A 24,497-nucleotide genomic window follows, 5' to 3' on the forward strand; every position below is an offset into this window, starting at 1 on the left:
AACTTACCTCAACTTCTCTGAGTGGAGATACACAAAATTGCAATCCAGAAGCAGGCAATTTTCAGTTGCCAAGTTTCAGTTAGTAATAGCAATCATTTTAAAGCCTTCTGTATTCACAAAGTAGGCCAGGATTCATAGGGTGGAGTCCAAAATATGAAACTGCATCACAAGACAGGAGGCAAAAACACAGGTCTGAAATGATAGCAAGGTCAGCAACACAGAGTCACAAAACACTGATTTGAAATACAAGGAAGCAGACCAAAACCTAATATAATCAAAGAAAAAAAATAATTGATTCAGATTCTGGAAGAACGTGGACAGACAAGCAGAGAGGTCAACAACCTGGAAGTCAAAACTAAGAGGGATAATGTCAAAATAAGACAACCTTGAAGCACTACTAACTTAAAAAACCAAACAGTATTACTGGAAGGAATTTGGAGAGACAATGACATAAACAAAGACAAGGACTCATGACAGGAACGGAAAACTGAAATGTGAACCATCAATTTACAATTTTCAATTCAATTTATTTAGTTTAGACATACAAGTAAGGTCTAACCTTACCAACCCCTAGAGCAAGCACACAGGCAACAGTGGTAAAAAAAAAAAACTCCTTTTGATGATACTGAGGAAGAAACCTCAAGCAGACCAGACTCCAAGGGGTGACCCACTGCTTAGGCCATTCTACCAAAAAAAGTTTACAATACAGAACATAACACAACATCAATTGATGGGGAGTCCATGCAGATGTCCAGTCCACTTTCGGGGGGTTGGGGAGTTGGGTCATCGAGCCACTCAGTGCATATGTTACTGCAACAGAGTCCGTTCCACATCCATACAGAAATCATCGAATCCAGCACGTGAATGCAGCCGCATCTCAGACAGAGAGAAAAAAAAAAAAAAAAAATAGAATCAGTCAGGCCAGACTACACTACAACTTAAGGTCACTAACCCTCCTACGTAATGCCACCAGACCTTCCATCATGATGGTCACAGCAGCAGTTACACATGATAGACTTATCCACAATGTCTGACAGGATTTTGACATACCACATTGGTACAGCATCAAGTGGCTTAGTGGTTAGCACTGATGCCTCACAGCAGGAAGGTTGTGGGGTCACTTCCTGCCCTTTCTGTGTGGAGCTGACATGTTCTTTTTGTGTTTGCATGAGTTTCCTCCCACAGGCAAAATGTCTGCTCCTTTCTCTGTCCCCGACCAAGGCAATGTGTCTTCATCTGGATTTGGCCTCCAGGTGCTGGACTGTGGCTGCCCACTGCTCCTAGAATTGTGTCCAACTGTAATTAGGATGGGTTAAATGCAGAGGACATATTTTCTTATATGTATGCACAATGACAATAAAGGCCCTTCTTGTTGTATCAGTTATGTCTGTGTGGCATTTTTGGCCCATCCTGCCAAGTGCATGTTGCAGTGTGTTTGGGGAATCAGTGGAGAAGAGAGAGAGAGAGAGAGAGAGAGAGAGAGAGAGTGAGAGAGAGACAGAGAGAGAGAGAGAGACAGAGAGAGAGAGGATTTCCAACTGTAACTGAATGCAATGCAGTGTGCAGAACTAAAAAAAACAGGCATGGATTGATTTTTAGGAGTAAAACAGCACACCCAGGATTATGAGCAGAAAAAGTTGTGTTTCAGTCAAATAAATCTGTTATTCGACCACCAGTTTGAGCCCGTGTTGTGTTGTGCCTTGACTATTTTTTCCTTAATATTGGTTCGCGACAGAGCAAGACACAATGTTTACTGACGATCTGATTAGCCATTCAGTTGTCTTTCAGCTCTGATGTCTGTCAAACAGACCTACTGCCTGTTTGCTGTGTATCAGTAGATTATAGTGCAATTTAAACATAGTGCTGTGGAGGTAGTAAAAAAGGAAGCATTGTCTTGTGTGGTATCCATCAGCTCTGTACACAAATGACAGACGCAACACACCGCAGACAGAATGCAAACATAGGAAATTTGGCCTTAGAAGTGTTTTCACAGACAATGTGACCCGGTGTCGCAGAGCGAACAGTCCGTCCCTAAAATTCAATCTGCCTTTTGCATCTGCACATGCATCATTTCGGACCACAGCAGCACGTCTCAGACGGAGTTTCATCACCCAAAGCAATCAAATGAATTAATGGGATTATTAACCATCATATGATAAAGGTAAAACCTCTTAAATCATTCTAAAGTCAGTTTTAAGCAGAAATTAGGCCATTTTAAACAGACAGCGAAATTCCATGATGCTTTGAAATGCCCGATGCATAGTGAACGCATCAGCTAGCTGCTTGTTTAGCTGCGGCACTCTGATCGCTTTCGCCACCATTTATGATGAAAAAATGCTGAATTTATGTAGAAATGATTGTTGTACAAAAGCTTCAGATATCTGTCGCTGAGATAGATGATGACTGGTGTGCAGTTTGAAGCAGAAATGAGGTGTTAATCCATGAACCGCGTCATCGGGGGGGGGGGGGGGTACTGATTTTTAGGGGGACTGTTCAGTCGGCGTCACCGGAAGTCAAAACTAAGACAGTGAGATCATCAAAATAAGATCACTACCTGTAAACACCAATGCATAATAGAGAGGAAAAATTATAGTAATAAACTCAGAGGGACAGAATAAAAACCAAAATATAGTAAATACAACAATAAGTAAGGCTAAAGCGCATGAGCATATTGTAAAATGTATTTGTCTTGAAAAAAGTGGGTACTCTGCATTGAGCAGCTTATAAATGAGATGGACTAGCAGTTTGTCTTCTTGGGAGGAGACATGTAACATTCTCCTGATGGATTCAATAAAAACTCACCAGAAAGGACATGATTATGATTAATAATACATTTAGCCTTTTGGTGGACACATTTTGCCCAGAGAGCGTTCAGATCGCTCTGTTGCACTCCAATAATTTTGTGGGAGACCTTAACAATATTAATCACACAGTTTCTGTCCTTTACAATCTAAACTCTTAATTTATGGCAGGCAAACTGTACAGAGAATAGATTTAGAGACACCAAATAAATGAATTTTTCACAGTTTACAGCTTTTCTTGTGTTTGCAGACCCATGCTGCCATTCCATCTTCTCAACTCAACTTTATTTATAGAGCACTTTCGAACAGCCAAAACTGAAACAAAGTGCTGTACATGAGGGTCATAAAAACAACAAAGCAACCCAACAACAATAAAAACAGCAATAAACAAGCAAAACAACTACAACAGTGCAAAGCCAGTGAATAAAAGTAGATTTGGCGTGATATAAATAAATGAAAAAAAAGGACACATTCATAATTGGACATCATTCCTGCAAGGAAGTTTGAAAACTCACTTATGTACTCCTTATTATATATTTTGGTGGCCAGTAAATGACAGCACAGAGCAGCGGTTTATGAGCGACCAACTTCAAAAACAGTCAGCTCAAAACTGGAGAAGGATGCAGGACACTGTTTACAGTTAAAAGATTCTTTAAAAACAATCGCCGTTCCTCCACCAGTGCCCATGGAGAGTTAAAATAAGAACAATCCGCCGGTAAGAGCTCCACAAGTGGGCTGCACTCACCAAAGTTCATTCACATCTCTGTTATGCAAAGGAGTTGAATAAATCCCTTAAAATAAAAGTTCTGTTTGCCAGCGATCTGGCATTAACCAGTCCAATTCTGGTCAGAGCTGGAACTTGTGGCCCAGCAAATAACTGAACACGGAGGGGCGTCCTCAGGTTGTGGAAATTTATCCTATGCCGGCGGAACAACTGGGAGAGGGATCCACGCAACTGGAACAGGCCTACATCATCCAAGCCAGTGACAGGTACCAGACAGCTGTCAATGGGATCAAGCAAGCACCGGGGCACCGTGAGGGCATACCAAGATCGTTGTGCAGTACAGGAGTCATACGAGGAACATGCCAGTCAGATCGGGAAGGTAGCGCTGAGGCCCGGAGAAATTAAGTTGGAATCTCCGACAACAGCGGAGGTAAAAATTTTTGTCCATTATTATTAAAAACACTTACGTTTCTGACATTATGTCATAAGTCCAAGAGGGACTGGTGATCATACACCAACAGAGACTCCACATGAGAGGTGTTAAAGCTTAAAAACTTTAAAAACACAGACAAAAATAGGAGCAACAGACAGCGTGCCACACAGCCTGGCTCCATCTTCTCTAAGTTTTGTCTACCACTACTGGATTTGCTCATACAGTAGATCTCTGTGCGTTGACCTTCTGCTTGTGTTTTTGCTCACCCTGCTGGTGCTCCCTTCTAAATACGGCCACCTAGTTGGACTGATTTCTGTGTGATGGCATTGTACTTGTGTTTTTGGATAACCCTTCTACTGCTCCTTCCTGTTGCCTGTTGGAGTGATCACATCAGCATGTGTTAGTGAACAAGCCTTCTGTTTGCCACTCTGAAAACTGCTGCTGCTGCTATCTAATATTGCCTGTAGTCAATAAACCAGTTTCACCTACCATTGTTGTGGTTCTCTGACTGGAGTCCTCTGTCTAGCCATTACAGTACAATCCGGCTATGACTGACCTTGTGGGGAGCTCAGCATTTGGTGAAGAATGAACACACAGGCTCAGAAAGTGCATGCACAGGAGCAATAGTTAATTAGGCTTAAAGACCTGCTTTATTGCTTCAGACATCTTAGGAGACAAGTTTGACATGTTTAGAGCTGCTGTCTAGCCAGCAGTCATCATCCAAGGAGCCAGCTATTGGAGGATGAACTGCCACATCTCACACTGAGCTTCACCTACAGCCAATCTTGACAGATGTTCCCAGGTAGCTTTGAAAATAATGCATTTGATGGGTTGAGCCAGAGAATGTGCTGTAGCAGAGTCACGCTGGTGATCTGCCATTTGTCATATGGTACATTCCTTTTCAGAGGCAATGAAGAAAGTTTTCAAGAGTGGAGCACCCAACGAAGAAGCATTTCACGGCCTACTGTTGCTATGACAAGGTTCTGGAGACCAACACCATCATACCAAGCATAATCAGAGGGAACACAGAGCACAAAGTAACCCTTTTTGCAGATGATCTCCTTCTCTACATATCCTGGGTTTGGCAGGAATTTCTGAACTCACATGGGAGGGTCATGAGATAAATTTACATCCCAGTATCTTGGGTGTGTGATAATTTGGTGTGGAGTAAGTGTGTGACATAGGCATATTTTTTTTCAGGTTGGAAGAAATCTCACGACTTTCTTGCTTTGATGCAACAGGGCTAACCCCTAAGTCATCGTGTCACTGTGTACCCTGTAATTAAAAAACAAACTAAACAAAAACAGAATGATCTTCCAAACAACACAAAAGTTGAACTATTTAAAACTGACCAACAACATAACAAATCAAACCAAACAAATCAAACTTATATTTTTTTAACAATTTCATTCAGTAATGCTTTGCTCCAGCCTCCTGAAAGCATATAGTGACTTCTTACAGATGACGTGGTAAAGCACAGAACCTATAATATCATGTTTTTTCCCCCACATTTGTAGCAGCCAGGACTGGAAATGTGAAGGTGCATTTTGTTTTCCAGTATTCACTCATCCCTTGGAATTAACAATCAACACACCCAGAAGGGAGGCAATGACTCCTATCTGAATGCAAATACTCCTGTTAGATCTTTGCACTTGTGCTGGGTTCCCTGGCACCTTTTGATTACAGCAGGTCTGAAAGCTGCTGAGTGACTCATAATGCTGCATTGGTGGGCAAAGTAATTCAGATGAGGCATAATTATTCTTAGTAAGCAGTTGTCCTGTAGTTGTGACATTATGGCCACATGGTGCATTTCAAGGTCAAGGGGCTGCAGCAGGGAGATAGTTACTTTCCACAGATGGAGATGGACTAAGGTATAATCTTACCAACCCTAAGAACAAGCAAACAGGTGACAGTGGTAAGGAAAAAAACTCCCTCTTATAATTTGAGGAAGAAACCTCAAACAGACCAGACTCAAAGGGGTGACCTGTGCTTTGGCCATGCTAGCCATACAATTGACAAAACAATTTACAAAGTGAATATACAGGAAATTTTGCCGGTGCACAGGACGGGAGGGTTGCAGAAGTAGACACCACAACCATCTCTGGATGGACCCCTGGGCCAAATTTTATAAAAATATTTGCCAAATTAAAAATTTGGCAAATATGCTTGTGTAAGTCTATTAAGTTATGGGTATGTTTTGTATAAGTTCAGAGCATGTTGATGCACACTGGTATATATTGTACTATGGTGAGGTCATTGAAACATTTTGAGCATGCACAATATTTTTGATGCATGCCACCATATGGCTCATATGTCCCTCATATCTGGGCCATAAGTTCTAGGTAAGTTATGATATTGTTGACACATCACTGGTAAATTACTCATGAGCTGAAATACATCACAATAATGTCTAGCGTGCACAAAACATATTTCTAACCTATGAGTAATGTGCCTTGAACCTGTGTGTAACTTATATCTAACTTATCTCCAACACACATATTGTTGTATGTAGACGTATTTTGCGTGGTCCAGATGACCACAGAACTTACTGAACGTGTCAGCTACCATCTAATGGTGTATTGGCAGCATTTTTGATATCTCAGCATACTCTGGCTAAGTCATCCTGGTGTGACAGATGCAGAACATATTTGATGTAGCCAGCGTATTCACCAAATTTTTCATAAGTTGGCAATCGCTGGCTAACTTGTCAAGGTGTGACAGGCCCATTATATTTGAGTCATATGATTATAGCAAAACATGTCTTCTGCATTTTTCCTACACTTTTAGAAAAACTTAAAATGTCTGTTATCATCTTAAAACTGTCTTCTGTTGAAGAGGGTGGCATGCAACATAAAGACAAACTCATTTACACCTACGGTTAATTTAAAGTTTCCTCTTCACCTAGCCTCTATGTCTTTGGGATTAACCCAGAACATGCAAACTACACACAGAAAGGACAAGGTAGGAAGTGACCCCACAACAGTTTTAGCCACCAAACGATTTATTCATTTATTTATTTATTTTGCACCAAACACATAGACAATGGGGTATCAAAAACTGTCAATAAGCTGGTATGAGGAATGGTTGTGGCTGCAGTTTTCACACCAGCTTCAATCGAACCCCTATGTGGTGCACAATGCACCCTCATAAGAAAGTCACTATTCAGCCTCACCCTCTTAGCACAGTCCAGTGAGCCCTGTTATTTTCTTCAACACCTTGTCATTTCTTTTCTTGTCACTTCTAGTTTATGCAGCATGTGCACGTCTCATCAGCAAAGCAGTAATATGATCATAAGGGAAACAGTAATCCTGTCAGAGGAGGTTTACGTGTCCTGCAGAGTTGATATGTGGTGTCTGTTTGTGGTTGTGTGAGTGAGCTGCAAGAAAAGCTGTTCAGCAAAAGGGTGACAGGTAGTTCAAACCTTTCACAGACATCAAAGTCAGTCTCCGGACACCAATGATTTAATGTTGCCACGGTGACCACTGGCCAGCCTAAAATTTAGACTTGGATAGATGGCTGTATTTGGTCACTCTTGTGCAAGGGATGGGTAATGTTAGCAAACAGGACATCAATACAGTGGTTAACGGAGCATTAAACTGTGGCCTATCAATATCCTCCTAACAGTGCACAGACTAAACAGAAAACATCATTGACACAGAACACTCTGGGAAGAAAATTGCAATCAGCAAAGTGGTATATACGTGTAGCACAGTAAGGTTGTTAATTTTTTTTACTGCGTTCTCCTCAGTACATGACAAAAATAAGCCTGGAATTTATTAGTATTAAATCAGGAGTGTCTTTACATCAACTGCTTTATGTACTTTCTTTTATTTATTGTCAAACAACACATTTTCAGCTGCATTTAGTAGTCAATCCTCAGAAATGCAACAGTTACTGTGCATTGCTGTTTATTTGCGACACTGTAAAAAAAATAGTGTTTTATGGCTAAAATATGGCAGATGTGGTTGCCACAATAGTTCAATAAAAAATACAGTAAGAATACATTAACCCCCTGGGGTCCGAGGGCATATTTTGTACAGTTCACATAAAGTTCGCATAAATGTTTATTATTGCTGTTAACAGCTCTCCCTGCATCCCACAATCAAGTTTTATGTCTCTTTTTTTCAGGACAAAATGTGCTTTCAGAATATATATGTTTTTGTTGTGTTTTATAAGTGTAATAAAGGTTTGCAATCAAAAATAGGTAAGGAAAAAATAAAGCGAAAAATAATTTTCCACACACATTTATTCAAAACACACAGCAAACTATAATAAACAACTGTTTGACACTTTATAAAGGTAATTTGAGGTCTTGTGTGAAAGGCTGTACAACAAAAAGGTTCAAACAATAAACACAAATGCACATTTTGAACAATATATACAAAATGGTCTATGCGTTTTGTTGTCCATTGATATGGTAAACAGTGCTTTATGCAGAGAAAGCAACAGAGTTATCCAGTAACATTCACATACAAACTAGGGGAGCAATCCTGATAGTTACACACTCTTTGTTTGAGCATGTGAGATTGTCATCAGAGGCTTTTGGTGTGCTCCTGCTTTCACTGATCACTGTGCGTAATGGCGCAGGGTGCACTGAGTATGTACTAATAGTATGTACTCATTGGAGCACCCAGGGGGCTATTCAAATGGGCCAACTAGTAAGTAGTAACATATCACTCCTGCAAACGATCTTTGGCTTTTCACGTGTGGTAAATCTGCCCTACGATTGGATTTTGGAAAATCATGTGACAGTGAACCAATTCCGATTGGACACTCACAATGCTCACGTCATCACACAGCTTCTATGAGGAGTACAAAGATGGCCGACAGTGGATCGAAAGTCCGTGGAGTTAAGTTTTCAGCAAAAAAAAGTAACTTTCTATCTCGTATCATTCAAAAGTTAATTATAATCTAGGATTGCTTGGTTTTAGACGTCGTATATGGCGGCGGCGGCCACAGAGGGTTAATACCTTTACAGAACATCCTGTAAATTTCACATCATAAAGCTGTTGTAATTTTCCAAAAAACAAACATTACATTTTAATGCAATAAATCCACCAGCTATTTTTTTTCTTTTTGCCAAACTGATATTATCATACTCTATTTAAACTAACTATCTCTGTGGAGTTTATATGCAGCTGTTATTTAATATATACTACCAGCCAAAAATTGAATGGGAAAGTGTGTCCAAACTATTGTCTATTGAATCCAATTTCAATTCAATTCAATTTATTTCTTAGCAACCCCCCCCCCCCCCCCCCCCCAAAAGCTTGCACACAGGTGACAGTGGTAAGTATATATATACTGTAAAGTGTGTTGTTTGACCAATTTTTGTGATTTACCTCCGTGTTTCTCCCTATCCTCCAGGTCATTAGTGTAAATAAGACTTTTATTTCGTAATAACTTACCTGGTTAAATAAAGGTTAAATCATATCAAAAGTAAAAAGTCCCTCTGGTGATAATGAGGAAGAAACCTCAAGTAGACCACACTCAGAGATTCACTTTTTTAATGGCTTCCTGGACTCTTCTACCCCATACAAACACACTTCTGATGGCTGAGTTGATCTTTTCGAGATATTCACTATCTCGGCCATGACAAACTTGTCTCTGGGTCCTTGGCCTTTGAGAGACAGAGGCACCTGTGGAGAGTTCATGGAGTCATGAGGTCACTGGACAGAGGTGTTTGTCTGCCTGGGTGGGCAAAGCAAAGCACCAGTGCATGCTTCCAGACTTGATTTGTTACAAGCGTGCACACTTAAAAAGCATTATTGTTTTAATGGCATTGTTGTCGGCCTTTATTTTGGTTAGAAATCGCAGCAGCATAATGACAGCAAGAATCACACATTTTAGGTTAATGCTTGAAATGAGGTACTCTTTTCAGCTGCTTTTAACTTTCCTTCTTCACCATTTTGCTGAACAATACACTTTAATTTTGCTGCCTTCATTGATTTTAATAAATGTGCAAACCATTGAGTCATCTCTTCCAGACGGACAATGACATTTTCTTGACATCACCATATTTTGCAAAGTCAATGCAGTGGCAAATCATCGTGCTGAGTGCTCTCATTGTGTGAAACACTATTGTTAGTATGACAAAGAGTGGTGTGTCCACCACAAAGTCTGATCTGTCCTGAGTTGGTGTGGGCTGACAGAGGTTTTGAAAGTACACTATTAAAAAGCACAACTCCAAATCAAAAGTTGGGACAGTACTGAAAATGTATGTAAAATAATACCACTGAGGCTGCATGTTGCCACATCCACAACACCACAAAATCACCTTAAGTCCTGGATGATACCACTCAGGCAGAAAACCTGTCTTTTCCCACATCTCTAGTCTGGAAAACCTTTGTTACAGTCATAAATATCACTCAAAACCTGACTATGAAAACAAAGTATTATGTTAATCTTGTCCAGGGGTGGTGTCCACGAGGGTTGAGCCAGATACTCATTTCAGATGAGTATCCGGTACAGATAAAGCATTTATGACGAGTACGAGCATGATACGAGTAAAAGTCGTCAATATCTGTGCTCGTGCTGAAGGAAAATACTGATTGGGTAAATGACTGTCTTCACGCTCTGTGATGGCCAGTCACACACAGCGCCCGCCCCTCCCTACACAGACACATCTCTGCAGCTTCTCACACGCACACGCACATACACACACACACACACACACAAACACACACACACAGGAACTGATCTCTCTCTCTCTCTGTGCTTGGCTTGACTCTACCTCATGTTGCTCTCTCAGTACTCCGTAATTTTTCTTCAATTCTCCGGTCATTTTGTTGTTGTTGTTGTTGTTTAACCGTTTGCTTGCTCTTAGTTTGACTGGTGATATAAAGTCATTTGTAAAACTTTGCTTTTACTGAACATGGTGCTTTTGAGAAGAATAAAGTCATTTTTGGTCAGGATATGTCATTCAAAGCGCATATTAAACAAATATGTAGGACTGCTTTTTTGCATTTACGCAATATCTCTAAAATTAGAAAGGTCTTGTCTCAGAGTGATGCTGAAAAACTAATTCATGCATTTATTTCCTCTAGGCTGGACTATTGTAATTCATTATTATCAGGTTGTCCTAAAAGTTCCCTGAAAAGCCTTCAGTTAATTCAAAATGCTGCAGCTAGAGTACTGACGGGGACTAGAAGGAGAGAGCATATCTCACCCATATTGGCCTCTCTTCATTGGCTTCCTGTTAATTCTAGAATAGAATTTAAAATTCTTCTTCTTACTTATAAGGTTTTGAATAATCAGGTCCCATCTTATCTTAGGGACCTCGTAGTACCATATCACCCCAATAGAGCGCTTCGCTCTCAGACTGCAGGCTTACTTGTAGTTCCTAGGGTTTGTAAGAGTAGAATGGGAGGCAGAGCCTTCAGCTTTCAGGCTCCTCTCCTGTGGAACCAGCTCCCAATTCAGATCAGGGAGACAGACACCCTCTCTACTTTTAAGATTAGGCTTAAAACTTTCCTTTTTGCTAAAGCTTATAGTTAGGGTTGGATCAGGTGACCCTGAACCATCCCTTAGTTATGCTGCTATAGACTTAGACTGCTGGGGGGTTCCCATGATGCACTGAGTGTTTCTTTCTCTTTTTGCTCTGTATGCACCACTCTGCATTTAATCATTAGTGATTGATCTCTGCTCTCTCCCACAGCATGTCTTTTTCCTGATTCTCTCCGCTAAGCCCCAACCAGTCCCAGCAGAAGACTACCCCTCCCTGAACCTGGTTCTGCTGGAGGTTTCTTCCTGTTAAAAGGGAGTTTTTCCTTCCCACTGTCACCAAGTGCTTGCTCACAGGGGGTCGTTTTGACCATTGAGGGTTTTCTGTAATTATTGTATGGCTTTTGCCTTACAATATAAAGCGCCTTGGGGCAACTGTTTGTTGTGATTTGGCGCTATATAAATAAAATTGATTTGATTTTATTTTATTTGATAATGATTTTTTTAGATTTTTGGAAATTTATAAAAAAAAAAAACTAAAATCACATGTACATAAATATTCATTATCATGAGGCTCAAAATTGAGCTCAGGTGCCTCCTGTTTCCACTGATCATCCTGAAAGTATATATATATATATATATATATATATATATATATATATATATATATATATATATATATATATATACATATGAGATGATGAGATATACTTTATTTATCTCACAGTGGAGAAATGATGTTTACACTCCAGTTACGTCAGACATCAATTAGTCCACAATTATTACTTGGTTACCATAACAATGGCACACCTTTCACCTTCTACCGCTTAGTCCAATCAAGGGTCGGAGGAGACTGGAGCCTATCCCAGCATTCATAGAGTGCGAGGCGAGGTACAACCAGGCAGTGGTGGGCACAGATAACCAAAAAATTAATTTAGATAACAGATAACTGAAAAGTTAAACCACCCAAAAATGTATCAGAAGTTACAGACAACCGATAATAGATCAATACCAATATTACCTGTGACACATCTACAACTACTAGCAGTACAAATTTAACAGCTTATAATAATATTAAAAACAACAACAGACCCAAACAATGATACCACACTTTTCTTTCAACATTTGGCTCCTGCTGGAAGCTCTTGTCTACTACAGAGCTCCCAACACAGAGGCACTCCAAGAGCAGTCATAAAGCCAGCTCTCTATCAATTGCAACACTCCGGTCAGGCGCAGGTCTTGAAAAATAAAGTCATGCTGACTTATGGTTTTGATTATAAATAACATTAATACCGATAGAATAACTCCATTAACGTCACTTATGTCATTTGTACAAAGTTCAAATATAACATATATCTTTTAATATTGAATAATGCACTAATTCTGAGGTTTTGTAACAAACAGACAGAACGCGAAGGATTCTGGGAAAAAGTGCCTCTGCTAAACACTGGCTGAGTCTCTCTTTTTGGAGCAAGGCGGAGGGGAAGGTGAAGGGCTACAAATCCCTCCGTTTGCAGGGGTAGGAGGAGCTTACTGCTGTCTCTGAAAAAACAAACATGGCGCCGAAAGAGCCGCACAAATGAAGCGGCTTTCATTACAAATTACGCTGTTTAGAAAGTTATAACTTGCCAAAAAACTTTACAGGCAGTTGTCTATGACAGCAACGTGTCTGCTGCTGGATGCTTGTTGCGTATGTTGTCGTTCTGAAAAATATCGTAACATCGCTCGTCCGCTGCATTATAATGCATATACACACGAACGATACGATAAGACACTTTTATATCTCACAACGGAGAAAATCATGATAAAGTGTAAGCATGTTAATTTGTATGTTCATGAATCTTTGGATAATATCAATCCCTGCTGTTGGATTTCAAGGCACCCCAAGGAACCCCAAGGCATTCCCAAGCCAGCCGAGAGACGTAGTCCCTCCAGCGTGATCTGGGTCTTCCCCGGGGCCTCCTCCCGATGGGACATGCCCGGAACACCTCTCCAGCGAGGCGTCCAGGGGTCATCCAGAAAAGATGCCCTTGCCACCTCAGCTGGCTCCTTTCGATGTGGAGGAGCAGCGACTCGACTCCAATCCTCCCGAAAAATAAATCCTAGGCAAGAAAATAAATCCTATGATCCAACAAGACAAAAACAAAATAAAATTTAATTCAATTTAAAAAATATGAAATCACTCTGTTTTGCCTCCATGTGGAGTTGCGCGACAGTGTACATGTGCTCGATGATGTGCTTACCAATATTTACATGTTCTGCCTGCCAAACAAAGGGGTGCTGCTGGTGGTGAAAAGGCAAACCAAGCCAGACTTAACTGTTCCGACCTATAACATACCGTGCAGTACCAACCCAAACCGCTATTTTTGAAACAGGGCTGTCAGCATACGCTGGCTAAATCGTCAAGGTGTGACAGCTGCATGAATGTATTTGACATATCCAACATGCACCAAACATGCTGGTGCTGATGATATTAAAAACACAATTACCTTTAGAATTTTTATCTTAAAATGTGGACTTTATGTGAAAATAAACTTACTTGAGCCAAATTAAAAAAAAAAATGTGCCTTTTGAGGACTCTGTAGCTGAAATTTCATGATTTCCTTTTAAGAAAATCCTTCAGTTACATTTAAAGAAGCTCAACAAACACTGGCTGGAAAAGTGATGATTTTTATTGAAAGTGATCCTTGTATTTCATTTGTACAGTCACTTATGGGCTCAGAAAGTGGAGGGACTGTGGATACAAATGACTCTAATTTCTAAATAGTTCATGTGATATTTTTGTTAAACCCCTTGAATTCAAGCTGAAAGTCTACACTATAAGCATGTCTCAGTGGTTTCATTTTACCTCCATTCTGGTGGTGTACAGAGGCAAAATTACAAAAACTATGTCACTGTCCAAATGCTTATGGGCCTGGCTGAACATTACATTTGGTTGACACGAGGCACCACAATCAGTACAAGATAGGTTTGGATTGATTTTACTCTATAATCACTTTTGCAGCGATGCAATACATGGTTACTAGGATTCAGTTAAACTGGTCTTATTAATTATGTGTTTAATCAGCTCATGCATAAAGCATAATGGTGTTTGTGGATCTCAGTGTATTTGAAAAAAAAAAAACAAAAAAAGCAAAAACTGATGAACAAAATATCAGCATTAATAGAAAAAATGGATAATAAATAGCTTTACTAATGTCCCTGGCATCAAAGCTATATTAACCAGGCCCACTGCTAGCTTCATGGCTCAGGGCCCTGCGGTATACCACAAGATGTCATTTGCAGGGGCCCCAGGTTGTGCAACCTTTCCTGATTCTCTCTCCCCTGTGGCCCTCTTCTTGTTCTATACAGGAAAGGATGAATTTCCTTTTTCACCGAAGCTCAAGGTTCATGTCAATTGCTATTTATGTTTTGGACACAGAAAACCAGTTTGGAGCTTTTAGTTTTGTCAGGATGTTTTATTGTCAGAATAAAATTACAATATATATTACCACTAATGGCTAAGAACTGCAGAGGACCGACACACAGTTGTTCGATTAATGGGCATACTCAACAGCCTAGTCAATGGCGAAGCAACAACTCAAACATGCATAGCCATCAAGAAAAAGAATGTATATAATTCAGAGGGACTTGAAGAAGGAGGTGGTGCCTGGGGATGTAAAATATAAAATGCAGACTACTGGCTTTGGGATCTAGCCGTCAAACACTGAATATTCAATCATTAGCTAGTTTACAGCAGGTCAAATGCAACAAAAATGCAACAAAATATTGAAATATTTTCTACTGGGTATACTGGGAATATACCATATTGGGGTCTAGTGCCCGTCTGCATAGCGCCTAATCCAGTACCTTGTAAAGAGTAGAGTGGAACAGGTCATCTTCCATATCCACCGACAGCGCCATAGGTGGGCATGCACTGATGGGATGGTGAGGTCCTCTTCCAGAGCAGGGAAGAGTGGCGGGTGGTACCCCAAGGAGCACTCAAACTGTGACAGTCCAGTGGCTAAGCTCACGTGGGTGTTGTGGGCATACTCCACCGACAGCAACTAGACACTACTTGTGACCGGGTGGGCAGATGTCACACACCAGAGGGTGGATTCAAGTTGTTGGTTTGCCCGTTCTGCCTGGCCATTGGTCTGAGGATGGAAACCGGACGAGAGACTAATTGAGGCAAAAGTGCCACACATAATGTCTTCCACACCTGGGAGGTGAATTTGGTCTTAGGTCTGACACAATGTCCAAAGGGATGCCATGCAGCTGGAACACATGGTGGACTAGGAGGTCTGTGGTTTCCTTGGTGGATGGAAGCTTGTGCAGGACCACGAAGTGTGCTGTCTCCACTCTTTCAGTGCCTCCTTAACTGCCAGGGGTTCCCGGTAACCATTCATAATTTCACTCAGCAGGAGTCAGACAGTGGAGAAAAAAATGCACAGGGTGGAGATGCTGGCCTCCCTCAGCCCGCTTGGACAGTATGGCCCCAATCCCAATGTCAGAGGCATCGACCTCCAGGATGAACTGGTGGTCTGGGTCTGGCTGGATGAGAATGGGTGCTGTGGAGAAACTGTGTTTGAGTGCTTTGAAGGCATGATTGGCATCAGTTTTAGGTGAAGTAAGTTGCGTGAGTGGAGCGGTGACCTGATTGAAATTACGAATTGGCAAAACCTAGAAACTGCTGAAGTTGTTTGATGATTGTGGGTGTAGGCCAATCGGTGACTGCACTGACCTTGGAGGGATCGGGTATTATCTGATTCTTTTCAAAAATGAAACCAAGAAAGGAGATGGGATCTTTATGGAAATCACACTTCTTGGCTTTCACATGAAGGCAGTTTTCAAGAAGGCGTTGAAGAACTAAACAGACATGATGGATGTGTTCAGTGAGGCTATTGGAAAAGATGAAGATGTTGGTAAAATACACAAAGACAAACTGGTCGAGGAAATCACAGAGGACTTTGTTTATGAGTGCCTGAAACATGGAGTGAGCATTTGTGAGACTGAAAGACATGACCAAATATTCGAAGTGACCCAAAGGAATGTTGAACACGGTATTCCGCTCATGTCCCTCCTTAACCCTGATCAGATGGTAAGCATTCTGCAGATCCAATTTGGAGAAAATAGCTGCCCCATGCAGGTAGTTGAATGCCAAATCGTGGAGAGGGGAGGGTACCAACTGCAGACCGCAATAGCATTCAACCCACCAAAATCGATGAACAGGCACAGCATCCTGTTCTTCTTGCCCACAAAAAGAAGCCTGCCCCTAAGGGAGATGACGAGGGGTGAATAAGCCTTGCTGCCAGAGAGTCTTTAATGTACTGCTCCATCAGTTCCCTCTCTGGGCCCAACAGATTATAAAACCAACTGGAGGAGAGGGACACGTCTGGAAGTAAATCAATGGAACAGTCATACGGTCTATGAGGTGGGAGCAAATGTGTGATCCTTACTAAGGACTTTGCCTAAGTCATGATAGCATTCTGGGATGGTGGTGAGAATGAGTGGAGTATATTCACACTCTCTGGCACCCAGGCTTTGCTCCACCAATTGACTCAACTGGATGGCCAATCAATAACGGGATTGTGTAGGGTAAGCCAGGAGTTCCCTAACACCAATGGAGAGGAAGAGGAGTAAACGGAAAACCAAACTGTTTTCTGATAATTACCTGACACCAATAATGCGATGGGTTCCATTTGGTGAGTGATAACAGAAATTTAGTACCATCAAGGATGTTCACCATCATAGGGGTATGGAGTTCCACCACTGGAATGTGTACTTGAGTGACAATGCAAGGGTCGGGGAAGTCTGCTTCTGTACCAGAGTCAATAACTAACTGTACTGGAATTGACTGGTGTTTGAAGTGAATAGTGGCCGGGATTTGCATGCAAGATTGATCACCCATGATTTTAGTTTGGCTCGCCAACAGCCTAGGATCTATTAATGATCGTCTTTTTGGCTGAACCAGACAATCACGGAAGATGTGGCCCCGTGCACTGCAATTAATGCACTCCCTAGGTGCTATTCCATGCTGCGTTTCCTCAGGTGTCAATCGAGCCCTGCCAAGCTACAGTGGTTCGTCAGCAGGGGGCGTGGTGGTCACGGGGAGTGAATAGCCCGTGGAGCACAAGGAAGAAGGAATGGAATTGAGGCGTGGCGGGATTTGAGGAAAAGATGTGTGTTCAACCTTCCAGCCCTTCTCCCGCCATTTCTCCCTCAACCGGTTGTCTATTCTTATGGCTGGAGTGATTAACTGATCTAGTAAACTGGGCCCATCTCGGACCACCAGCTCATCTTTAAGATTGTCGGTGAGACCATTAATAAACACACTCCACAGTGCCATGGTGTTCCAGTCAGCTTCGGCTGGCAAAACCTGAAATTTAATCAAGTAGTCTGTGACACTGTAATTCTTGTGGCAGAGAGACAACGGCCGCTTTGAGGTCGCTTGCCCATATATTGGATAATCGAAGACCATCCGAAAATGTTGAATGAACGTGGAATATTAGTTAAAGGCTGGCAAGTGCTGGCCTCAGAGGGCCAATACCCAAGCCAAGGCTTCCCCCCAGAGCAAACTGATCACTAAGCAACTTTGCTTTGGTTGGTGAAATAAGCTGAGGGAGATTGTGAAAATACTAAGGAACACTGAAACACAAATGTGGCACAGGTGTTTAAGGATCTGGAGTATGGTTCAGGACAACAGATAATTGGTTCTTGGGCTGCTGAAGGTTGTGAAAAAATTGGCGGTGTGATGGAGGTGATTTGTGACAGCAGATTAGTGACTGCTGAGAGGTGAGTGCATAACTGCAATACTTTTATGGATAGAGCTTGTTGCTGGTCGGTGAAGGTCTGAATCTGTTGCTGCTGGTGTCCTAGTACCGTCCCCTGCGAGATGAGGGTTTTCTGAACTGAGTCTGTTCCTGCTGAGTCCATGACATGGCCAGAGAATCTTGTTATGGTTATGAATCAGATTGGACCCAAAATGCAGGGAGCTGTGGTGAAAGCAAGGTAACAATTTATTGAATAATGATGAATTAATAATGTTGGACAGCTTGCTGGAGACACCAGAGCATGAAGACACAGGCTGGACCAGAATGCATGTTATGGCAGGGAACCAGAAGTAGGTGGTCACAATGGAGCTAACAGGTAGCAGGAATGTTGGAAAAAAGGAGCAGAAGGCAAGTCTACAATGAGTAATGCTGAGACGAGAGAAAACATGAAATAACTACACATGGCATAGACAGGCCAGGTACCACAGGGCAAAAACTGAATCTCTGGTGATTGTAGAGTGGAAACCCAGGGTTTCAACAAAGGTGTGGATGATTACTGACAGGTGTGTTCATCAGCTCTGTGATGCGACGCCTGGAGGAAAATAAAAGAAGAGGGGCAGAAGAGCAGAACAAACACCAAGGCAGCACAATAGTCAAAGAGTGTGGCAGTTTTAGGGAAAGCTTTACAGGTACTAGAATATAACTCACTATAAAAGATCTACTATTCACTTATTAACCAAGGCCATCAAATACGGCCGTCAAGTATTGTGAAGACGTTGCATCTGTCCATCCGTCCCTCCGTCTGTCTGTCTGTCCAGTCCTATTACTGCCAGAGTCTTCAAATTCACAGGGAAAATTCTTGGGACACAGACCTTGGACAAGTTTAGAGATGGCTAACCTTGACCTATTCTAAGAGGTATTTTAAGTGGTTAAAATGTCCCATTCTGTTTCTTTTTTTTTTTTTTTTTGAGGGGCAGGGGTGACAGCCAATCAGAGTAGAGTGGCACTGTGACATCACAGGTCTAGCTAGCTGCAAGCTCTGTTTAGTTTGTGTGTAAATATAACCACTTTGTCATTTTGTCATATATTATGTAAACGCAAGTGAGAAATAAACACTTCTAAAACTGAAAATGTGGTTTTTGCAACCTTATAACACCTCTGGACTGATTTACAAGACATTTTGTGCACATCAGTGTGCACACTAACTTCCGCTAACTCAAAGCTAACTTCTGCTCTTGTTAAAAGCTCATGTATGCACAGATGCATGCCCTCCTGCAGACACCGTTAGAACATAAATATTGTTTATGATTGACTGATCGATTGATAGAGAGGCTTTATTGAACATGTAGAAATTAAGACAATAGGATCTTAATAAAGAATGTAAATAACAATAAATGTATAATTAATTTTATATATACACTTTGCACTGGGATACCAATTAACTGCAAATTATAAATAAGACAATGCTCCTACAGCCAGGGGTATTTTAGCATTGCCTGATATTTTTACAGTATCAAAACTATTGTGTGCAAGTCTGAGGTGACACCTACAAAAGCAACTTACAAACATTATATATACTACAAAAAGGACAATTAGTACTGCATATAATGTGGGGTACAGGGGGCACACGAACACATTATTTTTGATGTCACATGCATGGAAATTTTGGAATATAGTTACATTTAAAACAACATAGATTGTGTATTAAGCAGAAAAAAAACTTGCTTCTGGGTAGGGCTGCCACAACTAGTCGACTAGTCACGACAGCATTGACTAATGAAACCGTCGACAACTAATTTAGTAGTCGATGAGTCGTTTATTTTATTTAAGTCTTTGTTTTTCTCTCAATTCATAGTTTTAGGCAGCGAGCCGTCCTGCCGTCATTTGGATGTACAAACTTGGATAAGACAGCCGATTAAAACAGTGGCCGTCTTGTTCAAAGCTGTCTAAAATGCACAGTTTACCAAAGGAGCTGTTGGTGTGTGTGTGTGTACGCGCGCATACAGAGTCAACTCGCTGCAGACTGCGAACAGAGGTACGAGACGTTACATTCTGCTGAGAACCATCAGCGCACGTGACACAGCGAGCGCGGAGCAGAGAGAGAGACGATTTCAACCTGAGTGTGTGATAGATTAATTTTATTAAGAAACCGATAATTGATATTGATAATTTCATAAGGCAGCAAAACAGTCATTAAAAGTAGTTTTAGAGTACACAATTAAAAGCAGTCAGTTAACACAGTAAAATTGGGAGTTAATCTATGGACAAATGCCTGAAATGTAAGACTCTTTCATCATTAATGATTTTAAAATTCATTTTGAGTCACATTAATACTATGAGAGCTGTTAAAATATTAAGTGCTAGGAAAGAACTAACAATGGGTTAAAACAAGGTTAAAATGGCCATAAATATACATGTCAGGTTATTTTATCTGGGATCCACTTGTTGAGCCTTCAGAGTAATTGATGGTGATTGATTAGTTATTCCTGCAGGGACTAGGAGGGGGAGCTCACGGTCACGATGCTTCATTCTCAATGAAGCTGCCAGAGAGGAAACATCGTGTCTGAGCGTCTTTATTGATATTCCCCCTCTTCAGGTATGTAAAAAGTGTTTATGATCTCTGGGATATTCTGTATGTGTTTTATGAAGATCTTGAGTATGTTTTAGGGTTTCCTTATGTGTTAATCCTTAACTGGTGTACTATTGAGGTAGTTAGCTTAACTTCATCTACCTCGTGGACACGGAGCAGCACCTCGTTAAACACGTGACGCTGGACTGTGTTTGTTTTATGGAATGCTGCTGCTACTGTTGTGTTTTTATAGTTATCACAGTATTTGTGGGTTTATTTCATCCAGTGACTGTTTAAAGAACTTAACAAAGACAAATGTTAAAATATACTTTATTAACTTAGGACACATTTCATTTTGAATAATTTGATGTTCATTATTGTAAAGGACAATTTCATAGTTTTTGCCTGTGGTATTTCAGTTAACCTGTTGAGCAGAAAGTAGAAAACTTAAATTGCTTCACTGTTAAAGAAAAAACATATTTACCTGTTAAAGGACAGAATGAATGTGGAACTTTTGTATATTTGTAAATAACTTTTGAAACAAATATTCATTCTCAATGAAGCTGCCAGAGAGGAAACATCGTGTCTGAGCGTCTTTATTGATATTCCCCCTCTTCAGGGTGTAACAGAGAGAGACGATTTTAACCTGAGTGAACATGTAAAAAAAAATGTGGAACTGCCTTTACTTTTCTCTGCTCTTTCTCTGTTTTTCTGATAGCATCGACCTGTTCAAACCATGTGCGCATCACATACTGAATTTATGAGATCATGAGATAAAATAAACGGTCAAATATCTTTAAAAAATTCTTAAAAATGAGAATACAGTATATAAATGAACTGAGGAAAAATTACGCATTCACGGGTTAAAAAACAGATCACAAAAAGCAGGTGAGAACTCTGAACTTTAACAGCTGTTATTTTCCAAAGGTATGTATTTGTTCAATCTTAAGCTTAATGTAGTGTTCAAGTACAAAACGTGACTGATGAGGAGAATAAATGACTTCATCACACTAAAATTAACTGGAGTCAGAATAAAATTACAAGCTGCTGATTTTTGTTATTTTTTCAAAGTTATTATAAGCTGCAGCTATATGTTTTATTCATTTCAAAGTGAATTACCTCTTATTTTATTCTGATTTATTTATACAAAAAATATGGGGAGTCAAATCAGCCTGCATTGTTCTGTTCAGTTTATATCAAAGTTTACCTGCACATGTTTGTGTATTTCTCCTTCTTTATAAGAGTTTGGTGTTTGCATTTGCTCCACAAAGTTTTAAAACACAATAAAATGTTTACACTTTTCTTGATAGCAGTTCTGTAATTTCAGAAATGCAACAGAAACAACCATAAATCAGAAACAGTTGGGACTATAAGTAAAATGAAGATAAAAATAAAAATGTTGCACTATTCCCAGTTTCTCCACTCACAGAAGTCAAAAGTTCTTCCAGAGTTGTGTCTTGGTGGCTTCCCTTACTTGTCTCCTTCCAGCATGGACATTTAGTTTTTGAGAACTGCCTACCTGACACAGATTTACTATAAAGTACCACATTGTTTGTATTTCTGAATGATTTATGTAAATGAAGTCTAAGAAATAGTCACTGATTTGGAAATGTTCATGTTTTCATCCCCTGACGTTTCTCGGAAAATGCTGCAGGCCTTAATTTAGGAAATTACGTATGATCCGACTAGTCGACTAATCGCAAAAATAATCGTTGACTAGTCGACTATCAAAATAGTCGTTTGTGGCAGCCCTACCTCTGGGCAACATTCAAAGATGTTTTGTTAGAGGAAGGGGGCCTATAATTTAAGAAGAGTGTTAAACTTAAAAAAGCACTGTGTTCACACAACTGTGAAGTGTATGTGTATTTTAGTTTGTGGGGTGGAATTGTGGAACAGGTTGGATGAAGGATTGCAGAGAAACACTAATACAGAGCACTGGATGGGTATTGGACTGTAAATAGTTTGGATTTACGTGGTGATGGAATTAAGTTGTCATGTTTTTTAAAATACGAATGGTGTTGCGTTTGCTTCTTCTTACTCCTTTTCCAGAATTGTTTCTTGGTCGCAATATTTTTCTTGTAGATTTTTCCCCTTTTTTGTGTGTTTTCTTTGTATGAAATAAATTTATTCATCCATTCTTTCATTCATAACCATCGCTGTTCATAATTTTTCACAATTTATCCCCTAAGCATCCATAATTTGTGGTAGTACATCTACTGTATGAGACATTACGTAGGCAAATCACTCAATCAGTCAACTAATGGATCTGGTGCAGTGGGTTGCAATGTTCCTTCAATTTGGTGAGTTACAAGATGACAGCATTTACACTAGTGAACTCATATCTGTCTGTATGAGACATGCCCCATCACACTACAAGACTACTGAGAAACCAATGACAGCAGAGGATAACATTCAAACCAGAATTTGACTAACCAGATATAGGAAGGAATAGGCAAATGTGGCTAAAAGTTAGGCATATTGTGTTAGAAGTTCAATGTTCAGTGTTCAGATCCATCCATCCATCCATTTTCTTCCGCTTTATCCGGAGTCGGGTTGCGGGGGCAGCAGCTCAAGCAAAGCCGCCCAGACCTCCCGATCCACACACACCTCCCCCAGCTCCTCTGGGGGAACCCCAAGGCGTTCCCAAGCCAGCCAAGAGATGTAATCCTTCCAGCGTGTCCTGGGTCTTCCCCGGGACCTCCTCCCAATGGGACGTGCCCAGAACACCTCTCCAGCGAGGCGTCCAGGGGGCATCCGAAAAAGATGCCCGAGCCACCTCAACTGACTCCTTTCAACATGGAGGAGCAGCGGCTCGACTCCAAGCTCCTCCCGAGTGACCGAGCTCCTCACCCTATCTCTAAAGGAGCACCCAGCCACCCTGCGGAGGAAACTCATCTCAGCCGCTTGTACCCATGATCTCGTTCTTTCGGTTATGAGCCAAATCTCATGACCATAGGTGAGGATCGGAACGTAGATCGATCGGTAAATCGAGAGCTTTGCCCCCCTACTCATCTCTCTCTTCACCATGACGGTCTGATACAGCGACCGCATCACTGCTGACGCTGCACCGATCCGTCTATCGATCTCACGCGCCATCCGTCCCTCACTCATGAACAAGACCCAGAGATACTTAAACTCGTCCAATTGAGGGAAGGACAAACCACCGACCTGAAGAGGGAAAAGCACCTTTTTCCGGTCGAGAACCATGGCCTCGGATTTGGAAGTGCTGATTTTCATCCCGGACGCCTCACACTCGGCTGCAAACCACCCCAGTGCACGCTGAAGGTCCTGATTTGACGAAGCCAACAGAACCACATCGTCCGCAAACAGCAGAGACGAGATTCTGTGGTTCCCAAACCAGACCCCCTCTACACCCTGGCTGCGCCTAGAAATTCTGTCCATAAAAATAATGAACAAAACCGGTGACAAAGGGCAGCCCTGGCGGAGGCCAACGTGCACTGGAAACAGGTTTGACTTACTACCGGCAATGCGAACCAAGCTCCTGCTGCGGTCGTACAGGGACCGGATAGCCCTTAGCAAAGGACCCCGGACCCTGTACTCCTGGAGCACTCCCCACAGGGTGCCCCGAGGGACACTGTCGAACGCCTTCTCCAGATCCACAAAACACATGTGGACTGGTTGGGCGAACTCCCATGAACCCTCGAGCACCCAATGGAGCATGTAGAGCTGGTCCAGTGTGCTGCGACCAGGACGAAAACCACAATGCTCCTCCTGAATCCGAGGTTCGACCATCGGTTGAATTCTCCTCTCCAGT

The sequence above is a fragment of the Thalassophryne amazonica genome, chromosome 9, assembly GCF_902500255.1.
Source record: "Thalassophryne amazonica chromosome 9, fThaAma1.1, whole genome shotgun sequence".
NCBI classification, from domain to species: domain Eukaryota; kingdom Metazoa; phylum Chordata; class Actinopteri; order Batrachoidiformes; family Batrachoididae; genus Thalassophryne; species Thalassophryne amazonica.